This window comes from Penaeus monodon, chromosome 20 (assembly GCF_015228065.2).
Source record: "Penaeus monodon isolate SGIC_2016 chromosome 20, NSTDA_Pmon_1, whole genome shotgun sequence".
NCBI lineage: Eukaryota > Metazoa > Arthropoda > Malacostraca > Decapoda > Penaeidae > Penaeus > Penaeus monodon.
This window is the reverse complement of record NC_051405.1, coordinates 35,260,649-35,261,072: the sequence shown is the minus strand read 5'-3', so window position 1 is coordinate 35,261,072 and position 424 is coordinate 35,260,649. Positions and strand designations below refer to the sequence as shown.

General features: G+C 40.8%; 1 protein-coding gene across 1 annotated transcript in view; it reads left to right on the top strand.

Annotated features, from left to right (window-relative positions):
- LOC119585981 (transmembrane protein 45B-like) overlaps positions 1-424 on the top strand; it is a gene marked incomplete in the record, with an annotated part of 7,383 nt that extends 6,959 nt beyond the window's left edge. The window contains 1 exon segment of the mRNA XM_037934694.1: positions 283-424.

Genomic DNA, 424 nt, shown 5'->3' with positions numbered 1-424 from the left:
GAGCACCATCCCCTATATAGCATCGTTGATTACACCGCCTTTTCACCGAACGACTTCAGTCACATCTCTCTTATGGAAACCCAAGGCATTTAATTTCAAACCTTTCGCTGAATATCCTGAAAACAATCTGGGTTCATATTCCCATTCCGATTTCCCGATTTTTCTGCTTTTTGATAAGAAAGAAAAAAACAAATCTCATAAAACTACTCGAATTGGATCATTTGATATCAACTACTTAATATTCCGGCCATAGCAAATAGCTTTCCGTGTTCTCCCATTCAGAATCGACGGAGAAGGACGCAGGGGAAAGTAGGGATATCTTGCCCTTTCTTCGAAACGCAAGACGAAGAGGTGAAAGCGATGAAGGGGGAAAAAGACTAATGAAGAAATATAGACGACGGCAAGGAAGAACGAAGATGAATGA